At 46.8% G+C, this 26,727-nt stretch overlaps 1 long non-coding RNA gene across 1 annotated transcript in view; it reads left to right on the top strand.

Moving 5' to 3' along the window:
• LOC147679064 (uncharacterized) overlaps nt 1-20,928 on the top strand; it is a 137,735-nt gene extending 116,807 nt beyond the window's left edge. The window contains exon 3 of the long non-coding RNA XR_015300992.1: nt 20,655-20,928. This is a non-coding gene — a long non-coding RNA (uncharacterized LOC147679064). The remainder of the gene's footprint in view (nt 1-20,654) is intronic.
• The last annotated feature ends 5,799 nt before the right edge of the window (nt 20,929-26,727 follow it).

The following is a 26,727-nucleotide window of genomic DNA, read 5'->3' on the forward strand; positions in this document are numbered from 1 at the left end:
CTTGAGGGCTCGGGGGTACTGGTAAATGGAGGTGAGGGTGACTTAGGGATCAGGGGTGGGTAGAGGTAAAAAGAGGTGAGGTTGATCTGAGGGTTCAGGGGCGGATACTGGTAAAGGGAGGTTAAGGTGACATGAGTGTTCAGGGGTGGGTAAAGGTAATGTGCAGTGAGGGTATCTTGAGGGTTCGGGGTAGGTAAAAGTAAAGGGAAGTAAGGCTGATTTTAGGATTCAGGGGTGGGTCGAGTTAAAGACAGACAAGGGTAGTTTTAGGATTCAGGGTGCATGGAGTTTAAGGGAGATGAGTGTGAGTGTAGGGTTCAGAATGGGTAGAGTTAAAGGGAGCGGAGGATGGCTGACTTAAAGGATCAAGAGTGGGTAGAGGTAACTGAGGTACGGGTGACTTTTTAAGGGCTAAGTGACTTCAGGGTTCGGGATGGATAGAGCTTATAGGAGGGAAAGGTAATTTTATGGTAAAGGTGACTTGAGAGCTTAGGGGCTGGTAGAGGTAAAGGGAGATGAGGGTGAAGTTAGTGTTTAGGGGTGGGTAGATGTGAAGGAATCTGAGGGTATCTTGAAGGTTTAGAGATTGGTAGAGGTAAAGGGAGGTGAGAGTAAACTTGAGGGTTCAGGGGTGAGGAGAGAAAAAGGGAGGTGGGGGTGACCTGAGGGGTCAGGATGGGTAAATGGAAAGGTAGGTAAGGGTGATTTTATGGGTTATGGCTGTTAGAGGTAAAGGGAGATATGGGTGATTTTAGGGTTTTGGGGTGGATAGAGGTAAAGGGAGTAAGGGTTATTTTAGGGGTTAGGGTGGGTACAGAGAAAGGTGAAACAAACATTGTGAAGTCATGACATGTTTACTCATGAACAAGACATGCTCTGAATCATAGAAAAGGTAACCAACAAATGAGTAAATGTGACAAAGTGGAAAACGTTAATTCAGAAAAACATATACTGTATAGCAATAGTCTTTAGGTTTAAATCTGTTTTTATTTATTCACCGGAAAGATCAGTACCATACTACCTGTCTACATCCGCACGGCCAGTGGTGATCGGATAATGGGGAAGGCAGGACTAGTGTGCACAGGAGGTACAGCGTAGTGTACAGTGAACGGGTGGAGTAAACAAGCACTGGCGTTGCCAATAGGTCTCGCAGTAGGAAAGTTGGAGCTATTGGTTTTGTAAATGACAAAGCCCTTTATGTTTTTAAAATGAAAACAAAAATAAAAGGCATTGTTATTTGCAATTGTAATAGCTCCAACTTTCCTACTGCGAGACCTATTGGCAACGCCAGTGCTTGTTTATGTTCTTTGTATTCAAGCAATATGATTGACCCTGTCAGCCCGGAGGTGACAGTCTTCAACATAAATATATCGCTGGCATCTGCCAAAAGTCACTTCACTTAAATTCCTAATGTTCATCCCAACATTTAAAGAGAAAAGCCGCACCTCGAGTGGAATAAAGGCGCTGGCTGTATTTTGAGAGTATGAAAAGGCTTTCTGTATGTTAAACAGTCTTGTGGACATCTGGCATGATTGGTTTTAATCTGCTGATTAAAAAGTCAGGATTAAATTTTGCTTTACACCACTTTGTACAGCAGTCAGTAAAGTGACAGAGCTGCCCTGAAACAATGACTTGACTTATTGCACCCAATATGGCATGCGGAAGCCCCGCCCCTTTTTCAGCACCACTTCTCCCCAAAGACAATGCAGCATCTGGTGGGCTTTGGCTGTATCCAAGATATTTCCCGTCAGCAATTTCAATCGGCCGACCGCCTTAGCGCTCCCCTGGTGCTCCTGTTTGAGACAGGGTGTGCCAAGCCCGGCAGCGAGAGGTCAAGGATCCAAAGTGATGAATTTTTCTGCGCCTGTTCCCTGTGTTTCTGCTCAGTCACGACTCCTCGCGCGCTGGGCTGCCTCTGAAAGGAAGCCCCATCGGGCAATTTGTCCCCCTGGTTAGGAGAGAATAGGGAGGCAGCTGAGTTAAAATGGCCTACGTGGCCGAACAGAAGGGCACACAAATGTTCTCCTAGGTTGAGACAGAATACTTCTGTCACTGGTCAATGCGAGAGGCACTTGGAGATTTGTGGCCTGTTGACTTTCAATCAAGTGACAAATGAATTTAACAGCACTTAAGGGTATGGAAGAGAGAAAGACAGTTCGGCAGCAAGGGCCCTGTCCCAAAACAACCCGCAGATGTTACTGCTGTCAATGGGCTGTATTAACTGGTGCAAAAGAATGTGCCATTTCCTTGAGGTTTTAAATGGGAGTCATTCTGGTAGTGCTCAGTGGGGTTTGTAATGTTATCTCATTGGGTACTTCTCTCTAACCTAGGTTCAGTGAATCTTGTGTGAGAGAGCATTACAATACAATCTTTGCTCTGCTCACTACGTTATTTGCCCACTGAATGTTTTCTTTTCTTTTTTTGTAAGGTATGTAACATTTCGTGGATATGGTCCGTGTTGCAGAAGTGGCATGGAGTTAAGGGTAGAAGGATTGTTCTGAGTACAGTCTTCGGTGTCAAGATCGGCTTAGCTGTCTTGTAATAAGAAATAATCAGCACAGCACATTGTAATTCTATAAATGACACGGTTGTAGTAAGGCCTAAAAGCAAGCATTGTTAATTTTTTTTCTGTTAATTTATTGTTTCTACATTTCTTATCCGTCAATCTAAAAAAGTGTTATAAGAAATAACATGATTTGCTTTTACACAGCACATAAAACTGAGCAGTGCGTTTGAAAACCCTGGGATCAGTTTTATTTTCTGATTTGGAGTGCATGAATGCCTATGTTGACTTGTGGATGTACACCCAAAGTAGAAACAGCCGAGTCAGTTAGAAATATCAACAAACCTACAGTGAAGGAACAGATCACTAGAACAGGAAACTGAAAGTACGGCCGGCCTGCGGCCGGCCATGATTCAATTAGGGGAGGAGAAGCCACAGAGTGCACGCTGGGCGAAGCCCTTTGATGTGCTGTGCGGCCGTGAATGGGCGTGCTTGTTTGGTCACGTGATTCACGTGAACTTAAACAAAACTGCACGAACGAAACCCTTGGTTTCACAAGCGTTTTGAGGACATGAATTCTCGCTACGCTCAATGCGCTTGCGCGCATTGATAGGTCGCGAGACCTAAAAAGGAAGAACGGGAAGCTAGGAAAGATGGAAAGTTGCCCAACAGTAGAAAAGTCTGCGGGGTGTGTTCACATGACTTGGTGTTCTACCGGTGCCCCTGCTGGTATTAAACGCAGGATGCAGAGATAGCGAGGCAGGACAATTCCCGGAACTCAGTATAGAGGTATGTCAGGGCGGGATGCCACATTTTGTCAAATAGGGGAAGGCGTTGCATTGCCACTGCAGTTAATTTCTCCATACCCATTATGTCCCATAATTTGTGTAACCAGTCCAGGTGCAACGGGATGGCTGTGGTGCTCCATTTACTAAGAAGGAGGTTTTTAGCTGCTCCAAGAGCAAGGGTGATGGCTCTACCTCTGAGAGACCATAATGGGTAGGTGAGAGGGTTTGGAAGACCTAGTAATATATAACTAGGGAACCTCGGAATGTCTGTCTTGTAAATGGCGTTTGTTGGCTTCTAAGACACCCTCCCAGAAAGGCTGAAGCTTGGGGCAGTGCCACAGCAGGAAGGTGAGTGTGCCCTGCTGTCCACAGTCCCACCAGCAACGGTCATTCCCGTTCGGGTTCCAAACTGCCATTTTTGCTGGTGTAAGATACCAATAATGGGCGATTTTTAGGAACATTTCCTTGCTGGCGGTGTTTCAAGCAGACGTTCGGGCTTGGTGTAGTATGTTGCTCCATTCCCTGTCTGTGAAGGGCCGCTCACATTCCCTTTACCATCTGTCCCGCCCTGGTGATCCCAGCGGTGAGTGCATTGTGTTTAAAAACTTGTAAACGTCAGAGAGTATTTTCTTGTCTGAATATCTTGTGAGAAGCCATTTCTCGAAAGACGTCAAGGTTCTGCTAGCATGCGGTCGGATCCATGGTTGCATCACCCAGTGCGCAGCTGCCTCGTACTGCCATTTTGTGGTCTCAGGCAGACCATAGGATTCCTGAAGCGTAGGAAAGGCCATAAGGCCCCCGGGGTCGAACAGGTCCCCGATACGTTTGCAGTTGGTGTCCTGCCAGGCTTGAAATGCTCCCCCTGATGCTGCAGGTGGAAAGTCGGGGTTGCCTATCAGGAGAGTTTGGGGTGATATGGGTGTCGAGATCCCACCCACCAACGGTGGCACGCGTCACTGGTGAAACATAGACACTTGGTGGTCTGTGGGTTTTCAGAAGCCAAGGTACCTTCCAGAAATGCATGCCTGCGATAGCCTGATCTATTAAACACCAGTATTTTTCCGTTAAGGTACGGGACCACTCCACCATATAGTGCAGCTGCGCAGCTTGTTAATAGCAGCGTAACTTTGGAATTTACAGGCTGCCCGCCTATACAAGCAATTAGGCACGGGTCTTGCCCATCCCCGAGCGCTTGCCAGCTCATATAAGATCCCATATAAGTGTCTGTTTATCTACAAGAGTCTGGGGAGGCTGAAGCAGGAGAGTCAGCATCACATAAAGAATCTTGGATTTTAGCGTCATTTTAACAGTGGCTACGCGCCCAAGCCAGAACAAGTTATGCGCCTTCCAAGCAGTGAGGGTCGAGCACCTGGTAGTTAGGAAAAGACCATTGTTTTGGGCAGCTATGGACGGAAGTGTGGGCTGGATCTGAAGTTCCATATACGGAATACTGCCCTCAGACCATTGGCAATACCAAGTGCTAACGACTTTTGCAATTTGGTTTTAAAACCTGACACTGCCGTAAAGCCAGCCAACTCGGCCACAACTACCCATAGTGATTTTAAGGATCGGTAAGGGTCAAAAGGACATTGTCGCACAGAGCATAATCTTATGCTCTCTTCCAGCCATAGGACGTCAGCAATGTCAGGGATATCTTGTTTGCGGTCCACTAGGGGCTCCATATAGAGAGCGAAGAGCAGGGGTGACAGGGAGCAACCCTGTTACTCACCTACAGAACCGGGCGCCCAAACCCACAACTTGCAGCACTATATGCAGGAAGGGCCAGTGCACCAGATCAAAGGCCTTTTCGCCATCTACTGATAGGAGTACTGTGGGTGTCTGGGGGTGTTGCACTTTGTTCACCAGGTGACGCAAGCGTTTGGTGTTGTCACTACAACCCCGTTCCGGGATTAACCTGGCCTGGTTGGGATCCACTAGGCCCTGCACATAAGGAGCTAACCTACGGGCAAGAACGCTGGTAAAGAGTTTAGCATCAACAATTAAGAGTGAGATTGGGCGGTAGGAGGCACAGTATTTAGGGCCCTTGCCCATTTTGGGGATTACCGTAACTGTGACCATACACATTGAATCAGGCAGGGTGCCCATGTCGCTAAGGGTATTAAATAGGCGGGCCAAGAGGGGGGGGGGGCGAGTTGTGGGGCGAAGTTCTTGTAGAATTCCGCACTATAGCTGTCAAGAACTGGTGCTTTACCAGGCTGTAAGTGTTGGAAGGCAGTTAAAACTTCCAGAGTGGTAATCTCAGCGTCCAGGGCAGAAAACACCGTTGTCTCTGTATTGACTTGAGGCACGAGTTCTAAGTAGGCGCGTGCCTCTGAGTCCAATAGGGGGTCTTCTGTATATAAGGACTCGTAGAATGCACAAAAAGCTTCAGCTATCTCTGTCTCGATGGAGAAGAGATCTCGGGAACGCTGCCTTCTATGGCCTATATTCGGAGGCGGTGTGCGAACTCCGCCCTACCCATGTCCACTTCCCTGAGTAGCTTCCGAGCTGCAGTCAGCTGCCTGCGTATTGCCACCAACCCAGAGTGCACATGCTTAGCTTCCAGTTCTGTTCCTCCAGCTGACCGCGTTTCGTCCGCCTCTCCCTGCTATGGGCCGTAGCTATAGCAGTAAAGTGTCCCCTAATCACTACCTTAAGTGTTTCCCACAATGTGGTCTCGTATTAAGGTTCCAGTGTGGTGTGGCTCGTGTCTGTCCCAGTAGATAAAGGTGAAAGAGGATGGGCAAGTGGTCAGACAAAGCTGCCGCCCCAATACCCACTGATAAACAAGGGTTTGGCTTCAGCGCAGTAAGGCCACGCCACTATAATGATCAACAAAACAAAATGCCAATACTGCAAAATAATTTCTCTTACAGAACTAGAGCAGCAGGGGTATAGGGCAAGAAATGACTGCACTTTATCCAAAGTTTATGGTCTTTTTATTTTTAGAGAGTTTTGGGTGCCAAGAACCTGAAGCCACATACCCCTAGACATCCTAGGGCATCGCCAAAAAATTTGCAATAAAACACAATGGTTCAGCACTCCCTACAATAAACAATAACAGTAATAATCAAGTAATGATTTAAGGATTCCGTTCAGTAGGGTTTAAAATTTCTTTTATTCATGATCTTCATACAAAGCGTAGCCAACGCGTTTCGTCCAGAGGACTTCTTCAGGGCGAAAAGTGATGAAACTATGACGAGTATGTTCAGGAAATATATCTTTCCGAGCATCCAGAGTGCAAGACAATAGTCACCTTATTTTTATATTGCTAGCCAATCCTTCAAATTTATATTTCTGTCTTTATTTGTAATCAAGAAGGATTTCTTTGAATGGTGCCAATTTTCGCATCCAATCACTGTGGCACCTGTATTAACTTGTATTAGCAGCGCGTCACATCAACCCCGATGTCGGTTTAAAAAAACGTGGATCCACGTTTTTGAATAGAAATTTTAAGCCCTACTGAACGGAATCCTTAAATCATTGTGGTTTAATTGTTTGTGATCCCCAGATTGCATTCCTGATGCCAAGAGTGCGAGAATATGTCAATTTTTTTAATATAATGCGGGTCTTTGGTGTGTTAAGGCTGCACTTAAAAGAAGCCTAATTCCTGTAGAAATTTCCAATTATTCCTAGGTTGCCATATGGGGCACAACACAATATATAGCAGAAGCAAATAGACAACTATCTGACAACGAATGCTACAAGAAAATTGACAAAGACCTCCCTTTTGGTTTTATATAGAGCTTTCCAAAAGTGTAACAAATAATCCAAAACTAGTAAGTATAGGGAGGAACACCTTTAAAACGCAATTTTCCCACGATTATTTATAAAACTATAATTGTAAAGATGTTGTTACCGACTCACTCAGAATACCACTCCTGGAACAAATATTGAGATCTCAAGGGCAGATATTGCTTTACTAATTCTTATTAAACCAGATAAAACTATTGCAAAGAACGCGATGATGTCTGTTAAATGGACTACATTTCCCATGAAACCTAGAGAAGTGCCACAGTTTATTATACGCGCCAGAAATGGTAGAGACACAGATGGATCGGCTTGCAGACTGAGACACCGAATACAAGAGCCCCTTCAAAGTTTGAAGGTAAGCGCCCGCACAAGATGACCCGCCGAAATGTTAGGTCCCGCAGCTGGTTTATTTATTAAGTCGGCAGCAACGCCACATTAACGAAAGCAGCGTGCAACAACGCTTAGTCGCGAGCAAACGACCGTTTATAAATGCGTAAATGCCTGAATTGCAGCCTTTTCACCTTTCCAGGTCTAAAGAAGCGACTACAATCAAAACCCAAAAGATTTCAAAACCAAGATCTTCTTATAAAAAGGTAAACTTCCAACGCCGAAGTTACACTAGCTGTCAGCAGTTGACGCTGCATTGATAGCTAATATGAGACACATGTCTCTGCTTATTTTTGCAGCACTATCGGATCCTTTCTAAGGGTGTAAGCCAAGGGTGCGTTTTGGCACCTACCCTATTTTCTCTATTTATTAGTAGGGTTGTTCAATACTTCTCTACCCACCCAACAAATGCCCCCACATTAGCCGGCATGAAGATAACCCTGCTCATTTTCGCAGACGATACCTTGATAATTTCAAAGCCCCAAAAGGGGTTGCAGTCTGCCCTGACTAGATTTGAGGAATTCTGCTGTGATCATGAGCTTGTGGTTAATGTGGAGAAAACCAAGTTTACGGTCCTCCACAAACACAAAGCTATTAAAGGGAGAGTCTTCATGAATAATATACTCTTAGAACAAACTGATGTTTTTACATATCTGGGGATAACTTTGGGTAGGAAATTACATTGGAAACCACTGATCGATATACTGGCTCTAAAACATGCCCAGCTAGCCTGTGTACTCATAAAAGAACAGAGGCTTTCACAGCCCAAGCCAATAGACCCGCCCTAAAGATCTATCATTCCAAGATCAGTACCTCTATACTCTATGGTGCTGAACTTTGGGGCTTTGCCGATTTATCACCCTTGACTACAGCTCAAAACAAATTGTGAGAGCTATAACAGGCCTCACGCAATCAACACTGTTTAAGCCCCTTTACTTAGATCTGGGCTGCCAAACTATAGAGGATACAGCGTGCTATAGATTGTTAGCATTCTGGAGAAGGCTTTGGTCAACCCCTGAGTTGTCTATGTATGCCAAGGCGCTATCTGATGTTTGGGGGCAGACCGTTCATGTAAGATTGCCTGGTTAAGTAAGATAAAAAGTTCATTGACCAATATGGGGATGAGCAACTTGTGGAAAAACCCAGCAAGTGGCCCATTCCAGTCAAAAAAGGATTTTAAGGCAGCATATTGTAATACGGTGAAGACCGATCAGTTTTCATCTACTTTGGGGCCAACTTTGTCCAGGGGAATTCTTGGAGTACAAACTAGATACAGAGTTTGAATTTTATTGGGATCTTATCACCAAACCAAGTGACAGGAAGTTGTTCCACCAATTTAGGGTGGGTTCCCTCCCAATAAAATCATTTACAAGTAGATGGCATTCTTTGACGGATGACAAATGTTATACATGTCCAGCTCATATTGAAACGTTAGGTTTCTTACTTCCTTCAATACTTTAGGCGGTGATACCGGTTCATCAGGCCAGGTGGCAAGCGAGTCATAATGTTTCCAATCGCCACACATGAGTATTTCCGTTTTCGGAGCTTACAATATGAGATGGCTCCAAGTCTTCCTTTTATCCACGGCTCTGAGACAACTGAAAATTGGCAAGTTTCAAATGTCTTTGGGGCATTCCAGTTGAAGGAGTATTTGTGCGTCATCTGCATAGTTATAGCACGTGAGGTGAAATTGATTGATCAGTACCGGTAATGACTTCATGTAGATGTTCAAAAGAATGGGCGAGATGCTAGAGCCTTGAGGGACCCCAGGTTTTGTGGAGACCTTGAAAAGTACAACGACCGCAACACCACCACCCTTTTGGACAACCTCGCAAACCTCGGACTTAAACAACTTGTCTCTACCTCCACCCACATCGCAGGTCACACACTCGACCCTATCTTCACCTCCAGCAAACATGTCTCCTTCAGCCACACCACAGCTCTCCTTTGGACTGACCACAACTGCGTTCACTTCACCTACAACAAGCCCACATCCAACAACCACCACCATCCCACTCTGCAAAGAAACTGGAACAAATTCACCATCGACCAGATCTCCTCATCGCTTCTTCAAAACCCCCCCGCCCACTCCTCAAACCCAGACCAAGCAGCCACCAACCTCACCCAATGGTTATCCAACAGCGCCGACATCCTAGCACCACTGAAAAAACGAAAAATAAAACTAGGCAGCAAGAAGGCCTCCTGGTTCAACGATGACCTTAAGAAATCCAAGAAACTCTGTCGCTCCCTCGAGAAGGCCTGGAAAAAAGACCCAACCACCAGCACCAAAGACGCCTTCAAAAACGCCACCCGCATACACCACCAACTAATCCGAAACGCCAAGAAAACAGCCTTCAAGGACCATCTAAATAACAACGCCCACAACAGCAAGGAATTATTCAACATCGTCAAGGAATTTACCAACCCCTCAGCCAACTCCAACGACATCACCCCCTCTCAAGCCCTCTGCGACTCCCTAGCCTCATTTTTCCACAACAAAATTGCTGCCTATCTAACAGCCAGGTTGAAAGCTGCAAAGGACCTTTTCAAAGCCCCCTGAACCCACTTATCCCCAGGATCAGAAGGAACCGCATCCTCAGAAACAACCAGGCTCTGTGATGAAAGTCCAGCCAACAGGGAATCAACCTTCACCACGGAAGGGACGTCCTCTGAAAACCATTGCAATGGATAACGCTTAACCAGAAACCGGAGAAAGGCATGTTTATCTGGAACACTCTGCCACTACATGTTAGAGCCAATCCCAACCTCACTGTGTTTCGTAAACAATTAAAGACTTTCTTGTTTAATTCCCCCCACTAACCCTTGGCTTCCTCCTCCTCTGCTCTTCAGTAGGTTCTGGTTACCTTAGCGCTTGGACGCCCCCGGGCAGCAATTCGCGCTCTACAAGTTCACATCTATTCTATTCTATTCTTTTATCTACATCCTTCCATTCCCCCTCCAGTACATTCCAGACAGATTTATGGACAGGAAGACTTTCAGGCTCCTGTTTTTGATAATTGGCAAAGAAATCTTCAGACTCCTCTGCCACTGAGGGATCAAGGAATCCCAAATTGTCCAGTTCATGCTGTAAAATACTACGGTCAGTCCCATGAATAAACTGACTCTTCACCTCATCCTCTGAATCACAGTCAGGACCAGGAGGAACAGAGGTATCCGATTTCTGCTTCTCCGTCCTCCGATTTTCTAGCCTGAAAGGTAGCAGAAACAGCTGCCTCAATCATCTTTTGAACATCTGCCTAGGAAGGTGCAGTGGAAGGCCCAGCAACCACCTCCTCCTGCATGTGCTTACAGTTCTCTGATCTCTAAAGGCCATAACATGATGAGTCAGAAGCCAGATGAAGCCCATCATACTTATACACATACCAGCTCATTGACCAGTAAAGCAGTGCATTATAAACTATCCACATCGCCCCTTAACTAATCACTACATAGCAGGAGAATCATATGACCCTGCCTGCCAATCAAAGAGCACGACCCATACCTTCCATGCTATAAAACCATAAACAACTCCTTCCCACGAATCGCGCGGGTGAAAACATAGCCCAGAACTTTCCATAGAAGGCTTACAGAAATAGTAGCCTACAGCAGCTGGTATTCCCAGGTAGTCTCCCTCTGGGTACTAACCAGGCTTGACCCTGCTGAAATTCTAAGAACAGAAGAGATCAGGCGTTTTCAGGGTGCTATGGCCATTGGTTCTCCTGAGGTCCGGGCCCCCCACAGCGCAAAGAAACCACTGAACAGAGCCTGCGACTGTCCCTTTAAACGGGACTCCAGCCACGCCTGCAATTGTGAAGCTCATTTCCTTGCACTGTAGCCAGAAACCAGGGCCGCACAGATCAAAGTAACCGGCGCCTCTGACTCCCTCAATACACAAGCATTTAGAATGCAACGGTCTCGCCTTTACAAATGTTAGAGCTATTGGCTTTGTAAATTACAACATTTTTATTTATGTGTTGGTTTTGAGAACAGATAAATAAATGGCATTGTCATTTACAATGCCAATAGCTTAATCTCTCGCAAATGTGCAACCTATTGCATTTGCAATAGGTCGCTTATTTACGCGGGTTTGAGCTATTGACATTGAAAATAACGTGTTTTATTTGTTTCAAAAACACAGCCACAAACACAGCCACACACACAGCAACACACACACACAGCCACACACACACAGAGCCACACACACACAGAGCCACACGCAGAGCTACACACACACACAGAGCCACACACACACACACAGAGCAACACACACACACACACAGAGCCACACACACACTGAGGCACACACACATACACACACACACTGAGGCACACACACACACAGAGCCACACAGCCACATACACAGCCACATACACAGCCACACACACACACACAGCCAGACACACAACATCAAGCCACCACCTTTCTTTGACGGTGACTGTTGCACTCAAATATTCTGGTGGAAGGGCTCTCTCAAACAGTGATATACCCTGGGGCCCTGGACCCTTCAATTGTGGTACGTGAGCAGGACGAAGCCCTTCGGTGGTGGGTGATCGCTGAGCCTTGGTCACTGAGTGTTGAACGTTTGGACTCCTTCCCAGCGACACGGTTCTTTCAGTGTCTAACGTTGACCCGAGTGCTGTGCCGCAAAACTGTCTCTGGTGTCAACGGGGCGAGGCAGCCTCTCTAATCGAGCCCATGTGGCACTATCTTGGCCATCTTAAGAGGGAAGCGTCTCTCTTAACCTGTGTTTTGCACCTTGTATGTGTGCGGGGGCCTCGAGGCGAGCTGGCTAGCGAACATTCTGCAGCGCGCGAATCACTCTGGCATTAAATATACTTAGAAGGCTATTGATGCCCGCACCTGATGTCCACCTGGTGTCTCAAGAGCAGGTTGTACCCCATGCCTACTGTAGGGTTGTCAATGCTGACAACTCAGAGAGTCGTTGTCCAATGGCTCAAGTTCCTTTTGAGTGGGGGGGGGGGGTCTCTGGTACTCTGCAGGTTGCTGTGAGAACCGCCATGCCTGTAGACTGTTTTCTAGGGAATGACTTGGAGAGCTCCCCTTGGGAAAAGGTGGAGAAGACCACTCACCTGCAGATGGTGGGTTTACCCGACTGGGCATGTGTGACCACCCGGTCAATGGCAGCCAGTAGGGGTGTTGAAGAGGTCCTGGAGCCTGAGGGAGAGTCCCAGGAACCAGCCTTAGATGGAGGGTGCAGGAAACCGGCCCCGGAAGTTTCCACAGCCCAGGAGGAAGCAGACTTTGAGGGGGATACCCTGGAGCCTACCTGGGAACAGATAGCCAAACTGGGGGACCTGCCTGAGCTGACCCATTGGCAGCAAGAAGGAGGCTCCTCCAGGGAGGAATTCTGCAGGGAGCAGAGAGAATGCCCCTCTCTCGTGGGTTTGTGGCAGGAGGCTGCAGACCAGGCCAATGGTAGTCAGTCTGGTACACACTTCATTTACTGGCAGAATGACCTCCTGTATTCAGAGCCTAAGGTTGCTGAACCTGGGTCAGCCCATGCGCTGGTGGTACCCCAGAAGTTCAGAGCCTTCCTCCTGGGGCTGGCTCCCTACGTTCCATTAGCAGGACATTTGGGGCAGGACAAGACCTTTGAAAGGCTTGTCACCCACTTTTATTGGCCCCAAATGCGCAAGAGCTCATATGTTCATTGCAGGACCTGTCAGACTTGCCAGGCAAGTGGAAAGAGTGGGAGGAAGCAGAAGGCTCCTCTCCAGCCATTCCCTGTGGTCAGTACCCCATTCCAGCGAGTGGGAATTGACATTGTAGGGCCTCTGGACCCCAGGACAGCCATGGGCAACAGATTCATCCTGGTCCTGGTGGATCATGCTACCCAGTTCCCTGAAGCCATCCCTCTGAGAACAGTGATGGCCCCCGTGGTGGGACGGGCACTGATGGGAATTTTCTCCCGAGTGGGATTCCCTCTAGAGGGGGTGTCTGACAGGGGCACCAATTTCATTTCCAAGTACATGAAATCTCTTTGGCAAGAGTGTGGTGTAACCTACAAATTCACCACACCTTATCACCCCCAAGGAAATGGGTTGGTTGAGAGATTCCACCGAACCCTGAAAGGCATGATTATGGGTCTTGAGGAACCCATTAGGCGTAAGTGGGACATCCTCTTACCATGCATCTCTTTGCTTACCGTGAGGTGCCACAGAAGTCTCTAGGGATCAGCCCCTTTGAGCTTCTGTATGGCCACCCCGTGCGAGGACCTCTCAGTCTGGTTAAGGAAGGATGGGAGCAATCTCCCAGGAAACCTCCCCAGAATGTAAACAGTTATATGCTGGCCTTCAGAAACCAGACCAGGCGATTCAGGCAACTTGCTGAGGCAAATCTGGAAGCCAGCCAGGAAGAGATGAAGCGGTGGTATGACCAGAATGCCACTCTGTTAGAGCTTCAGCCTGGACAAAAGGTGTGGGTCTTGGCCCCAGTGGAGTCTTGTGCACTTCAGGATAAGTGGACAGGTCCATTTGAGGTTGTGGAGCGCAAGAGTCCTGTCACCTACTTGGTGAACTTGCAGTCTCCCAGGAACCCTTTGAGGGTCCTACATGTTAAGCTCCATTTGGAGAGGTCCGAAGTGGGCATGCTCTTGGCCACAGATGATGGGATGGAGGAGGAGACTGAGCCTCTTACTGACCTACTGGGGCCTCTGAGAAAGATGGGTCAGTGGATGGAATTAACGTCTCACCCACCCTGACTCCTGAACAACAGAATGACTGCCGCCAATTGCTGGGGCAGTTTCCTGATCTGTTCTCCATGGTTCCTGGTGTCACAGATTGGTGCGTCCATGATGTGGACACAGGAGACAGCTTGCCTGTAAAGCACAAGGCTTACAGAGTAACTGGCAGTGTCAGAGCCTGCATCAAGGAGGCGGTCTCCAAAATGCTTGCTCTAGGTGTGGTTGAGTCATCCAGCAGTCCATCGGTCAGCCCAGTGGTCTTGGTCCCAAAGGCTGCAGCGCCGGGAGCCACACCTGGTTCTGTGTGGACTACAGAGGACTCAATTCAGTCACCAAGACCGACGCGCACCCCATCCCCAGAGCTGATGTGCTCATCGATCGGTTATGGCCTGCCCGGCTCCTCAGCGCGGTTGATTTGACGTCTGGGTACTGGCAGATCGCCTTGACTGATGGGGCCAAAGAGAGGTCAGCATTCTCCAAACCAGATGGGCATTTCCAGTTCCAGGTTATGCCATTTGGGATGAAGAATGCCACTGCCACCTTCCAGAGATTGGTCAACCAGGTGTTGGCTGGACTGGCTGAGTTCAGCGCCGCCTACCTGGATGACATTGCAGTGTTCAGTAGCACATGGGGAGAACACTTGCAACGGATCTATGACAGAATTTCGACTACAAAAATATCGACCTACAAGAATATCGAGTCAACAATATCGAGGGCAAAAATATCGACATCCTATCTACAACATGGTAAGTACAAAAATATCGAAAAAATAATATCGTTGTAAAAAATATCGATGTTAAAAATATCGATTTTTTTTTTAATATATATAAATGTAAAAGTAAGTATATAACAATAATAAATAAAAGATACATATTTAAAAGTATCTAATAATGTTTAAAATTAATAAATAAAACATATATATTAATAATACATTAATTAAATATATACAGTAAAGATATAATATATATGTACTGAACAATAAGTATTAATAACTAATTTACTAATTTCTAAATTAATGAAATATATTCAAATTTACTAATACATGTACAAACATAAAACAATAACATACATAAAATGTAAGTAATATAAAAAATAAAATAAACATGTGATATTTTAACAATTAATTATATAAAGCGTTTGATAGCACAGGGATAAAATTACTATTCCCACTCCAGAGAGTGGAACAGTCGAGAAAACTGACCCTGAACCCAAAAACAACCCCTTTACCCACAAACTGAAAACTGACCCTGAACCCTAAAAATACCCCTTTACCCAAAAACTGAAAACTGACCCTGAACCCTAAAAATACCCCTTTACCCAAAAACTGAAAACTGACCCTGAACCCTAAAAATACCCCTTTACCCAAGAACTGAAAACTGACCCTGAACCCTAAAAATACCCCTTTACCCAAAAACTGAAAACTGACCCTGAACCCTAAAAATACCCCTTTACCCAAGAACTGAAAACTGACCCTGAACCCTAAAAATACCCCTTTCCCCATGAACTGAAAACTGACCCTGAACCCTAAAAATACCCCTTTACCCATGAACTGAAAACTGACCCTGAACCCTAAAAATATCCCTTTACCCATGAACTGAAAACTGACCCTGAACCCTAAAAATACCCCTTTACCCAAAAACTGAAAACTGACCCTGAACCCTAAAAATACCCCTTTACCCATGAACTGAAAACTGACCCTGAACACTAAAAATACCCCTTTACCCATGAACTGAAAACTGACCCTGAACCCTAAAAATACCCCTTTACCCAAAAACTGAAAACTGACCCTGAACCCTAAAAATACCCCTTTACCCACAAACTGAAAACTGCCCCTAAACACTCAAAATACCCCTTTACCCAAAAACCCAAAAATGACCCTGAACCCTAAAAATACTCCTTAACCCAAAGTTAAATAATATTATTTAATTAGCAATTAATAATTAATTAACAATAACAATAAAGTAAATATATTAGCACATAAGCTGTAATTAATATAATTTAATAATAAATATCATTTTTCCCCAATTAATTAATTAACAGTAACTAAAAATTATATATATAAATAAATTACTCTAATAATGTAATTAACTAACTAATATTATTTAATTACCAATTAATTACTAATTTAAAATATGTACCAAATTATATTAATTAAATAACTAATTAATATTAATTATTTGCCAATTAATTAGTTATAAATATTTAAAAACATATATTAATTAATTAATTATTATTAAATTACTCCCCACCCTATTCCCCTATAAACCCACATCCCGCTACAGAAAATATATATCAATTAATCAATTAATTATTTCCCAATTAATCAATATTATTTAGCAAATAATTATAATTAATTAATTAATCCTACTAATTATTAATCAACTTACCATATTTAAATTACTTCCCACCCTATTCCCCTATAAACCCACAACCCGCTCCGGTACTAAAACATCAAATTTCCTTATAAATTTCTATATTATTATAGAAAATGTATACACATATAATAGTAATTATTTTAAATACTTAAATTAAACATATAACACATACATAATTAAAAACTATAAAATAATACAAATATCGATATTAGTGTCATCGAAATTATTAACATCGATATATATGCTATCGATATTACTAACTTCGATATTACTTACATCGATATTAAGTATTTCGATATTACTTACCTTGGGTCGATATTCTGTCCTACGATATTCTTGCCTTCGATATTATGCTCCTTCGATATTTCAGACTCGATATTATGGTAGGTCGATATTTCCAACTCGATATTTTGACTGTCTACCACTTGCAACACCTCTGGGAAGTGTTGATGGCACTTCACAAGGCAGGCTCACGATCAAGGCAAGCAAGTGTCATATCGGACAGGGTTCAGTGGTGTACTTGGGACACCAAGTGGGGAGTGGCAAGGTGGCACCCCTGCAACCCAAGATTGAAACCGTCCTGGCTTGGAAACCCCCCCAAGACCCAAACTGAAGTGAGAGCCTTACTGGGTCTCAAAGGGTACTACAGGAGGTTTGTCAAGGGGTATGGCAGCATGGTTACACCCTTGACAGAGCTGACTTCTAAGAAGCAGCCCAGGAATGTGATCTGGACTGACACCTGTCAGAAAGCTTTTGACACCCTGAAGACTGCTATGTGCCCGGCGCCCGTGCTCCTGGCCCCTGATTTCTCCAAGGAATTTCTAGTGCAAACAGACGCTTCAGAGCATGGTGTAGGGGCTGTTCTTTCACAGATGACTGAGGAGGGCTGGGACCAACCTGTAGTCTTCATCAGTAGGAGGTTACTTCCTCAGGAACAGAGGTGGAGCGCAATTGAGCGAGAAGCTTTTGCTGTGGTCTGGGCATTGAAGAAGCTAAGACCCTACTTGTTTGGGTCTCACTTCTGGGTTCAGACAGACAACAGCCCCTCAGATGGTTGATGCAGATGAGGAGTGAGAACCCAAAGCTGTTGAGGTGGTCCATTTCCCTACAGGGTATGGACTTCACGGTGGAACACCGCCCTGGCACAGATGACGCCAATGCTGACGGTCTGTCCAGGTTTTTCCGCCTTAGTGATGAGGAACTCCCTAGGGTGGGGTAGTTCTCCCCACATTTCAGATGGAGGTGACACATGTTAGACCTGGCACCTTGGCGTGAGTCTCCCTTCCACCCTTTTCTGATGTGCCTCAGATGTTTTGCTGGTGTTCGCTGCTCAGGGCACTGCGCCACGGCCAATCCGTGCCGCAGTGCAAGTTCTCCCAATGTAAAGTGTACCTGTAATTGATTTCCATGATTGGCTCATTGGATTTACTGTCAGTCCCCAGTAAAGTGCACCAGAAGTGCCAGGGCTTGTAAATACCAATACTGCTAGTGGGCCTGCAGCACTGGTTGTGCCACCCACAGAAGCAGCCTTTTAAAAATATGTCTAAGGTCTGCCATTGCAGAACCTGCGTGCAGTCTGGTACTGTCATGCTGGCCGGGCAAGTACACCCACTTGCCAGCCTCTAAACCTTCCCTTTACTTCATGTGAGTCACCCCTCTGGTAGGCCCTAGGGCAGGGTGCATTGTAAGCATAAGGTATGACAAGCCCTGTTGTGTGTGGCAAGTCCTAATAGTGAATTACAGCCATTTTTGTTTTTCACTATTGTAAGGCTACCTGTTCTCATAGGCCAGAATGGGCTGCTGGAATTATTACACTCTATAATCCCAGCAGGCTCAGGGGACATGGTAGAAGGTCAAGTTTAGTATGCCTAAAATACTTCTTTTAGTAAAGTTTATTTTAATATCCTGTGTTTGCAAATGCTACTTTTAGAAAGTTAGCATTGCTTGCCTGACCATTTTAGCCCGCCTCTGCCAGGATGTGCATCTGCTGTCTGGGTTTTGTGAGTGACAGAGCTGGGGATGACAGGTGGTGAATAGACAGATTTCACCAGGATGGGTGGTGGGAGTGCCCCTTGACTCTGAATAGGGCTGTGCTCTGCCACCACAATGCTGGCTCCTCCCCCTGGGGAGCGACTAATGACTCTGCCCTGCACCTGGTCCAGGAAGAGGGAAGACTGTCAACAGAGTGCTCCTGACTGTACTTGTCCCCACAATGCTGGCTCTACCTCCTGGAGAGCGTCTGATGTCACTGCCCTGCTCTCTGAAAGAAGAAGCCAGGAACAGCAAAACAAAGTGCTCAGAGACTGAATTGGACTATGCTAAGGCCCCCTGGACTGAAAAGACAAAAGAAACTGGGTATAAGAAGAGGAGCTCTGCTCCTAACAAATCAGATCCTGCTTGTGAACCAAGACGACCCCTCTGCCTGAGGAGAAGGTACCAAGGAAGCTGAAGGAGGAAGACTGTCCCTATCCTGGTGGACTGGCCTGTAGTGGGAACCTTGCTGCCAAAGGAGAGGAGGAAATCCTGTTCAAAGACTTTGCTTTTATTTTTACTTCTACAAAAACTTGTGATTCCAAACTAATCTCCAAGGGCCTGGAAGTGAGCTGGCCTCCTGAACTGAGCCCCAGGACCATTGGGCTCTTCTGCTGCCTTCATTGAACTGGTAGAGCCTGCTTCACCAATCCGCCGCTGGACCCGCAATTCCTGGGCCGCCACGAACCCCTAATCGCTGCCAAGTCTGTGCGGTACTGCCTGCACCGTGTGTCTCCGCTCAGCCTTCGAGCTGAAGTACGCACCGTCCAAAATCCAGACCGCACCGCACAGCGTTTTGCCAAGTCTGTGCCTTATTTCCTGCACCGTGTGTGTCCTCTCAGCCTTCGAGCCGAAGTACGCACCGTCCAGATCCAGACCCGCTGTGTCCCAGCTGCCGCCGTAGATCTGCCGCCTCCCAGGACTGAGTACGGCTCGTACGCTTGAAGCGTACCAGCCGCCCTGCCCTGCATATCTCACCCGAAGCACCCACTCTACTGTACCCTGGAACCACATCGCGTACTGAGGTAGTACACCTCGAGCTTCGCCCGTACTCTGAAGGTACGCATTGAACAGTGTGCCGCTTGCAGGCGGCCTGCCTAGGATCATCCATTCCACTCCTCAAGGGCCTCCCGCTCGTACGTCTCGGACCGAGATGCCTGCGCAAGCCGGGCCTGCACCACGACGAGAGGAGCTGCCAGAATCCCTCCTAGGACGCCGTCCCTGCACCCGCATTCAGCGTAGCAACGCTACAAAAGCAAGGTACTGTGCGCCTCGCACCAAAGGGTGCACGCTCCGGACCAAAGGGTCCGCATCGGTAATAGACTCATGTTTGCTCACTTTTAACTCCCAAGGAGTCAACCCAAAAGTACGAGTCGCACTGAACTGACACTAAGCATAATTACCAAGAACTCTTGATCCCTGATAGTATTGTGCACCAATTGCAACGTTATTTATGGTCTTGTGATATACCTGCCTAAGAGTTAAATATTTTTACATAAAGTACATGTATTATTTATACAAAATACAGCCTGGTGTCCATTTGTGGTGGGTCATTGTTTTTACTGTGTATGATCATAAATGCTTAACTGACTATCGCCCTGAGGATTGGCCTTGTCTGCTCGCGCCACGCAACCTAGATGGCGAGCAGGGGTTATTCTTAAAGGGTAGTTTCCTTGCCCTGACTAGAGGAGAGGGTCTCTGCTTGTCACAAGTGCATACCTGTGCCAACCAGAGACCCCCAATTCTAACATAGAGCAATGTCCTCCAAGTCTTTTATGTTGGGTTCAAACATTCAAGATATTATGAAATCTGCTGATTGGTCATCTGAATTTACATTTAAACAATTTTATTATAAACCAGTGGGCAATATAACTACCGAGGTGTTTGACAAGTGTTAAACTAACAATAATCGGAGCCTCCGGTCCTGTAATAGAATAAAAAATTTACTAGCATTCACACCAAGAATTTTCAATTCTATTAAGGACACGGAGGCAGAAATTATCCCACCCGATTGTAATACAATTGTGGTTGTAATTGTTGTAAGGATAACCCACCCATATTTATTATACAGTTGTTTACAGATATTACTGGTTTTCCTTTTGATTTATTTTAGGTTCAGAAAAGAACAGAAATTGATTCTGTCTTCTTCTGGTCAGAAGTATTTCAACGCCGTTTCCAGTTCCTGGTTGAGAGGTTGATCTTGTTTAATGATTATGTTACGCACTTTGGATTAAAGGCAATCAGAGCAAAGAAAGAGGCTCTTGGAAAGGAGATGGTGGCTCTTAAAGGGTCTGCTGGGACATGATTGGTAGTGAAGCATCATGGGAAATGTAGTTTGTTTACAATGTTAAAACGTTTTCATTGACTGCTGTGAGTTTTACAGTAAAGAGAGAGAAGCAATAATCCTTGCCTCTGTGTCATTAATAAAAGTGAAAATTCTTGGTGTGAATACTAGCAAATGTGTTATTGATCTGCAGTGGAAACTAAATGCTTTAGCAACCTATAGTAAGCAGAACCAGCTTCACATTTACTTGGAAAAGACCATTATTTGGTTTTTGGGAAAAAATAAAGAAATTCAGCTGGTACTTCGACACATGGGAGGTGGAGCAAGTCGACCAATATAAATATTTTAGTTTGATCTTCAGGAGGAATCTGAATTGGGGAACGCATTGGGATGGCATTAAGCAGAAAGCCCTATTGCAGGCCAGTTGTTTATCAAGATTTAATAAATGATTGGGGGGGGGGCCTTCCCATATTCCACTACTAAAGGCTTATAAAGGGAAGATACCTCCGCTGGGTATGTATGCAGAAGAGGTTTTTTCCCTTGATCCGACTTATGAATGGGACAGATTAGAAGGGACAGTTCTTAGAAGGCTTTTATCACTCTCCCAAGACACCATGGTTCAGGCCATAAGGAGAGAGTGCAATCTACACTCCTGGACCTGATGGCCTTTACTCGTGCCCTAAGATTTTAATATACTCTCCGAGGACAAAGAGGTGTCTAAAGTCTCCAAATTGTGATTGGAAGTTGTAGTGTAGTTCCTATTTTCCCAATAGGCTCTGCGCATTGGTATAACATAAACAACAGTGTAGACGTAGGACTGAGGTGATCTAGGTCTCTACTGACTATGTTATACTTAATTTAGGTTTGCCAGCTAGCTCAGAGGTCACTAGAAACTTTCTCGAATGAACAGGGTGGAGTGAACTTCCCTTATTAGACAAGAAGGGATTCAGTTTCTGACAACCGCATAAACAGGACAACTTTGCTCCCTCAGAATAAAGAGTGTATCTCTAGAGTCGTGTGAAAACAATAGACAGCTATTTCACTCAGTCAATCTTGCATGCTTAGTTTCACCAGAGTGCAGAGAAATAGAGAGACGGGCGTTTTCAATACAAGGTGTTATTTTATTGAGCAGTCTTCTTTCTCATGCAAGAGAAATGAATTGCCACAATTGCAATACTTATCATAAAGTAAAGTGCGTACAGTAAAAGTAGTATTATGAAATAATACTGTAAAAGCATTGATATGGTTTCTTAGCCATATGATACTTTAAAATTGATCAAATATATACATACATTAAAACATTGACTAACGAACTCAACTGGTGCTTCTAAGATACGCCTACCCCTAAGCCTAATACGTGGGAAGGAGTAAGTAAGTTGCAGTCTTAAGTTAGGTTAGGTTTTTGCCAAGTATCGGAATCAAGAATTCTATGTCAGGACCGGAGGCTTCTGATTATGCTTCTCAATCTTTACTAGAAGCTCACAGCAGCCAATGAAAATGCTTGCTTTTCATTCAATAAAACGTTAAACTGCATATCCCATCATGCTTTACACATAACCACGCCCCCTTAGTCCATAAGAGGCCTTAGCCTGCCGCCATCTTCCTCTTTCTTTGCTGCTCAGAGCTAAGTACACCTTGTTTACTCCCTCTGTGTTTCTATTGCACATGTTTATCTTGAGTTGTCGTATAATTGACACTGTATACATTGCTTATATTGGTTGTTATTGCTGCACTGTTGTACATTTGGCATGCTGAGGTTGTTACCTCTTCAGGGGGAGTAGCGGTGCTTTGGCGGAGCACCTTTGTACCCGTCTTTCTGTAGATCGATTCCTCATGTGGCAAGAGCGCGCTTCATAGGCGCGAGGGTAGCGTCGGTCGTTGACCGGAGGCAGACGGACGCCTGTATTTTGTTTATTGAGCCTGCTTGAGCCCGGTGTTTCCCCCGTAGTGTACGCGCGCTTAGCGCATGCGCAGACGGCTTTCCTGATCGCCGCTGACGCGTAATCCGGCCGGGTGGCTCTCGGCCGCGACGTGCGCCCCAAAGCGCGCTGAATTGGGCTAGTTTCTGGTAGGATTCAGTCGCGCTTGGGCTGCACGTCGCGGCGCGAACCGCGTTTTAGTTTTCAATTGCGTTTTTCACGTCGGAGTGCTAGGAAGGATCCCTCTGCCTTAACGATCGCCTGGTGAGGTGGTAAAATACTAAAAAGGCCAATTAGAGCGCGCACACGCTCAAGGTATTGCAGTGGCCTGGGTCTCTGGCCCGCCTTGACTACAGCTTTGCTGAGGGGGTTGAAGGTAGTGAAAGTTTGTGTGCTGAGTGGGCTGACCCCCCCCCTGACCCTCCTTGTACCTGGTGTGCCTGAACACAACCTAGAAAGGATTACCAGTGCATCAGAATGTCTGAAGAGCACTTTCATGAGGGGTACTATGAGGAGGAGGAATTTGGGAACAGGCAGTCGGCTGCCTTGGAGGACAACCTTGTTAGTGCTTTGGACGCTTCGGTCCAGTCCTCTGTTAACAGGGCGATGGAAACTACTGTTCCTCAGACAGTGCACCAGGCACTGGCCACAGCCCTTCGTCCTATCCGACGACAACTAGAAGGTTTTGCCAAAAGACATGGCTTTACCAAACCTCAGAAGAAGAAGGGTGATGCATCCACCTCGGGTCCTTCAGGGGACTCTGCCACTTGGCCTCACATGCAGGCCTTAGCTACCCTGCCGGACACGACGGACCATTCTTACGCAGGGGCCAAGGCCACAGCTAAGCGCAGGGTCCATGATACAGACACGGACACGGATACTGGCACGAACACTGACACGGACACCGACACCTCAGAGGATCGCAACCCTCCAAAGAAGGCAAAGGTGGCGCAGCCCAAGAGCCTCGCGCCGGAAGATACACCTTTCACCTTTGACCCACTGGAAATTGTACACCCCAGATCGCAAGATTGGATGCCGCCTGCAGCGGTCACAGCTTATATTCATGATAATTTGCGTAAGTCCTTCCCTAGGGATGTGAGAAATCGTCTGCGCTCAGAGTGCCCTAGACCAGAAATCCCAAATCAGGTGGCGGAAACACCGGAGATTGACCCTATCCTTCTCACCTTTCTGAAGAAGTTCACCAAGGACCCGAAGAGGGGTTTAGATAGGGCATGGAAGGGGTGTCAGGACAAAATGTTGGATGCCATCGGCCCCTTGGCAAAGATCCTAGAGATGGCCTTTGTGGCCAAGGAGACCTCGTCATCATAAATCCGGACGTGCTAGCTGGATGGGCCCAGAGAGCCATATGTTTTTTGGGCAACGCAAACTGCGCCGTCTCGGCAGAGAGAAGAAAATCTTTGCTTATGAAGATGGACTCGAATCTAACGGAGCTCGCTGACGCGGAACCGGGACCTCTTGCAGAGGGTCTTCTTTTTGGTGACAAGTTCATCAAGGACGTCTCCAAATATGTCGGTACCTTTACGGCTTTGGACAAGGCCCAGTAGGGCATCAAGCGCGCCCTCAACCAGGGTGTTTTTCACAGGGCCGGGCGAGGCGGGGGTCGCTCGTCAGGCCGAGGAGGTCCTCCTGGCCCCCACAGAGGCGACTTCGGAAGGGGCAGAAATGACTTTGACTCAACACGAGGAGGAACCTTCTACCCCTCCCGTAGGAGGTTCAACAAAAACAGATATCAAACTGGAGATGGCCGGGGGAAGTTCAAGCACCAGCAGAGCTCAGGTGAGACTTTCAGATACTTCCCTTCTTCCTCTGGGGGGTCGGACTCGACACTGCCTGGGGCGGTGGGAGGACCTTACACAGGATGCTTGGGTCTTACAGACAGTTCAGGGCTTTCACCTGGAGTTTTACTCACGTCCTGTTCAGGCAAGCGTACCCCCAATTCTCCATTTTTCCCAACTAGAGGCCAGTTTTATAGACGAAGAGATAGCGGCCTTGCTGCAGAAGCGCGCGATTGCACCAAGTATTCGCTGCCCTCACGGTTTCTGCAGCAACATATTTGTAATTCAGAAAAAAGGGGGTGGAAACAGACTAGTGTTAAATCTCAGGGACTTCAATCAATTCCTGACGTACAACCATTTCAAGATGGAGGGCATCCATCTTTTAACGGATCTACTGCAGGTGGGAGATTGGATGGTCTGGCTGGACCTTGAAGATGCGTATCTCTCTATTCCGATTTTTCCCCCGCATCGCAGGTTTCTTCAATTCCAATGGAGAGACCGATGGTACGAATATTTGGTTCTGCCTTTCGGGCTCTCCTCGGCTCCTTGGTGCTTCACCAAGGTGATGAAGCCGGTAGTGGCGTACCTTCGAGAAAGAGGTATTCGTCTTATTATATACCTCGACGACATACTGATAGTGGACCAGTGTCGGCAGACTCTCTTACGACACCTCCAACTGACCACGACTATTTTGCAGGATCTGGGGTTTGTTATAAACACCAGAAAGTCGGTCATGGTTCCTTCACAGGTTATAGATTTTCTAGGTTTCACGGTGAATTCGGTGATGGCCCAATTGTGCCTTCCGAAGGACAAACTCCGGGATCTGAAGAAAGAGATCCGGAAACTGCTGAGCAGCCAGTCTGTCTCCTTGAGAGCATTGGCGAGAATGGTAGGAATTCTAGCGTCTTCAGTCCAGGCGATTTTCCCAGGCCCGCTGCATTACAGGGCCCTGCAACAGTTGAAGATCAGACACCTTCAGAAGGGTCTCTCGTATTCGGACAGCATTCCCCTCACGCAAGAGGTGAGGACGGAGTTGCAATGGTGGTTGGGACACGTCGACGCTTGGAATGGCCGAGCGATCTTCGGTTCACTCCCGGAAGTCACGATAGAGTCCGACGCCAGCCGATGGGGCTGGGGCGCGCGTTGTGGAGACATCTCCACAGGGGGACGATGGTCCCCGGAGGAGCTTTCTCTCCATATCAATTGTCTGGAACTACTGGCTGGGTCGTTCGCGGTGAGAACGTTGTCCCCACAGCAGACATCCTGCTGTATCCTCCTGCGTCTGGACAATATTTCGGCGGTGAGGTACATCAACAAATTGGGAGGCACGAGGTCGTCCATGCTTGTGCAAATAGCCAAAGACTTTTGGCATTATTGCCTCCGCAACCAGATTTCGGTCATTGCGGAATATCTCCCGGCCAGTCCAATCAGGTAGCGGACTGGAACTCGAGGTACCTCCGGGACTTCAGCGATTGGAAGTTGCTCCCGAGGATTTTCGGGTGGCTGGAGAGCATTTGGGGTCCGTTCAAGACGGACTTCTTTGCATCGAGGCTGACCTTCCAGATCCCTCGATTCTTCAGTTGGAGATCGGATCCGTTGGCTCAGGCGACGGACGCTTTTCTCCAGGACTGGTCAGTGGGGGTTCACTATGCGTTTCCCCCCTTCCTGCTGATCCCAAGGGCGATGTCACAGGTAATCAGACAGAACGCTGAAGTGGTCATGGTGACACCTTGGTGGACGTCCCAATCCTGGTTCCCCAAGCTGATGCAGTGGAGCTGCGACCTACCCAGACTCCTCCCGGAGTCGACAATGCTGTTGCTGGGCCCTCATCAGGAGAAACATCCATTGATAATGGAGGGCAGGCTCCGGCTGATGGCCTGGAGGCTTTCAGGCAACAGTGGCAAGTGCCAGGGATTTCGAGCAGGGCTGCAGATTTCATCAAGCAAGCCTGGGCTCCTTCCACGAGGAAGCGGTACTCCTCGGCCTGGAAAGGCTGGGTGGGTTGGTGCGTGGAACGACATTTGGATCCCGTGGGGGCCGGCTTACCCCATGTGCTAAACTTCCTGACGGATAAGGCGTCACAGGGTCTGGCCTATCGGTCGGTCAACAATTTCAGATCAGCCATCTCAGCGGGCCATGTTCAGCTGGATGGTAGGCCAATTGGTATGCACCCTGTCGTGTGCAAGT

Source organism: Lissotriton vulgaris, chromosome 11, assembly GCF_964263255.1.
Source record: "Lissotriton vulgaris chromosome 11, aLisVul1.2, whole genome shotgun sequence".
In the NCBI taxonomy this organism is placed as follows: domain Eukaryota; kingdom Metazoa; phylum Chordata; class Amphibia; order Caudata; family Salamandridae; genus Lissotriton; species Lissotriton vulgaris.